Source organism: Martes martes (genome assembly GCF_963455335.1).
Source record: "Martes martes genome assembly, chromosome: 1".
Taxonomy (NCBI): Eukaryota; Metazoa; Chordata; class Mammalia; order Carnivora; family Mustelidae; genus Martes; species Martes martes.
Window position 1 is genome coordinate 171,985,403 of NC_137888.1, and position 2,966 is coordinate 171,988,368.

Consider the following 2,966-nt stretch of genomic DNA (forward strand, 5'->3'; position numbering starts at 1 on the left):
ATAAAATGGAACCATAAGGGACATCAAAGTTTAATGTAATATAAAGAAAAATCAACAATGGTGATATTGAGCTAAGAGGAGGAGAGCTAGAGGAGAGGGCCATCCTAGAAATTAAATGAGGATGGGGAAGTGATCGAATGCAAATATTGCATAGCTCTTCAGTAGTATGAGTATTGAAAATAGCCCATTAGATTTGGCATTTAGGCTTTTCCAGAATGGGCTTGCCACCAGAACATAGGTGTCATGAAAACCACTGCTACACCTAAACCAAAATGGGAAATGAAAAGACTCAAATAAACATTGTTGTCATTGGACACGTAGTAGATTCGGGCAAGTCTACCAATACTGGTCATCTGATCTACAAATGTGGTGGGATTGACAAAAGAACCATGGAAAAATTTGAGAAGGAGGCTGCTGAGATGGAAAAGAGGTCCTTCAAGTATGCCTTGGATCTTGGATCAGCTGAAAGCTGCACATGAATGTGGTATCACCGTTGATATCTCCCTGTGAAAATTCGAGACCAGTAAGTATTATGCCACAGGACACAGAGACTTTTATCAAAAACATGATATGGGCACATCTCAGCCTGACTGTACTGTCCTGATTGTTGCTACTGGTGTTGGTGAATTTGAAGCAGGTATCTCCAAGAATGGGCGGACCCAGGAGCATGCCCTTCTGGCTTACACACTGGCTGTAAAACAACTCATTGTTGGTGTTAACAAAATAGATCCCACTGAGCCACACTACAGCCAGAAGAGTTACAGGGAAAACATTAAGGAGACAATACCTACATCAAGAAAATTGGTTACAACCCCAAAACAGTAGCATTTGTTCCAATTTCTGGTTGGAATGGTGACAACATGCTGGAGCCAAGTGCTAACGTCTTTGGTTCAAGGGATGGAAAGTCACCGTAAAGATGGGAATGCCAGTGGAGCCATACTGCTTGAGCTTTGGATTGCATTCTGTCACAACTCGTTCAACTGACAAGCCCTTGCATCTGCCTCTCCAGGATGTCTATAAATTTGGTGGTATTGATTTGTCCCCGTGGGCTGAATGGCAGCTGGTGTTCTTAAACCTGGCATAGTGGTCACCTTTGCTCCAGTCAATGTTACAACTGAAGTAAAGTCTGTTGAAATGTACCATGAAACTTTGAGTGAGGCTCTTCCTGGGGACAATGTGGGCTTTGGTGTCAAGAATGTATCTGTCAAAGTTCATTGTGGCAGTGTGGCTGGTGACAGCAAGAATGACCCATTAAGGGAAACAGCTGGCTTCACAGCTCAGGTGATTATCCTGAACCATCCAGTCCAGATCAGTGCTGGATATGTACCTGTGCTAGATTATCACACAGCTCACATTGCTTGCAAGTTTGCTGAGCTGAAGGAGAAGATAGGTCCTTGTTCTAGATAAAAATTGGAAGATGGTCCCAAGTTCTTGAAATCTGGTGATGCTGCCATTGTTGATATGGTTCCTGGCAAACCTATGTGTGTTGAGAGCTGCTCTGACTATCCTCTTTTGGGCCATTTTGCTGTTTGTGACACGAGACAGGCGGTTGCTGTAGGTGTCATCTGAGCAGTGGACAAGAAGGCAGCTGGAGTGGCAAGACTGCCAAGACTGCCCAGAAAGCTCAGAAGGCTAAATGAATATTATCCCCAATACCTGCCACCCTAGTCTTAATCAATGGTGGAAGACTGGTCTCAGAACTGTTTGTGTCAATTGGCCATTTAAATTTAAAGATTTTATTTATTTATTTGACAGACAGAGATCACAGGTAGGCAGAGAGGCTGGCAGAGAGAGAGGAAGGGAAGCAGGCTCTCTGCTGAGCAGAGAGCCTGATCTGGGGCTCGATCCCAGGACCCTTGGATCATGACCTGAGCCAAAGGCAGAGGCTTTAACCCACTGAGCCACCCAGGCACCCCAGTTGGCCATTTAAATTTAATAATAAAAGGCTGGTTAATGATAACAATGCATCATAAAACCTTCAGAAGGAAAGGATAATGTTTTGTGGGCCATTTGTTTTTGTGTGTGTATGGCAGTTTTAAGTTATTAGTTTTTAAAATCGGTACTTACTAATGGAAACAACTTGACCAAAAATCTGTCACAGAATTTTAACATCCTTTAAAACAAAAGTTTAGTGAGGAAAAAAAAAAAAAAAAGATTTGGCATTTAGAATATCAGTATTGACTTAATAATATAGTTACTATGGGGTGTTAAGGAATAAATTAGAAGTAAAAAATGTTTATAATGAGTATAAATAGTAATTTCAAAATTCATTTCTGTTTTTATCAAGGCTATACATGTGCACATTTAAAAAATTAAAATAGTGCTGTGAATTGTGTAAGACTGATGAATCACAGACCAGTACCCTTGAAACAAATAATACATTATATGTCAATAAAAAAAAATCAAACAGTACTAAAAGGCTCATCAAGAAAAAAAATGACAGTCCCTCTTTCTGAAACTAAAATGTTGGACTTCATTCTCTAACTTTCTTAACTTTCCTCTTTTATTTCTATTTCTTTGATATTTTTGGTCCTATTTTCTGGAAATTTCTTTGTTCATTAAACTCTTCTATTGCCTTTTAAATGTGGACAGACAATCACAGTTTAAATCTTCAAGGCTCTTCTTTACTCTCTTATATATTGTTTCATAATACCCTGTTCTTGTTTCATGTATATTTTATGTTCTTTTATCTTTCTGAGGAAGGAGAGACAAGGCTAAAAGTAAGTATGTTCAGACTTCCAAAGAGAACTCTGGAGAAAATTTCTATTATTTGCTAAGAGAGGAAAGGTCCCATTCATTCATGTAAATGGAATTTTCATGGGCCTATCCTAACAGGCAGCCAGATTTATCCTGACATGGCTGTGTATTGACGTGGACACAGTTTAGTTTCAGGCCAAGAATCCTTCTACAAAGACACTTAGCCATTTTGTTTTGTATGCTGAACAAAATTCAAACCTTTCTGAATC

General features: G+C 39.6%; 1 pseudogene across 1 annotated transcript; it reads left to right on the forward strand.

Moving 5' to 3' along the window:
- Positions 1-272: 272 nt before the first annotated feature.
- LOC308356594 (elongation factor 1-alpha 1-like) lies at positions 273-1,640 on the forward strand (annotated as a pseudogene). The gene has a single exon. The product of its transcript is annotated as an elongation factor 1-alpha 1-like (transcript).
- Positions 1,641-2,966: the final 1,326 nt, after the last annotated feature.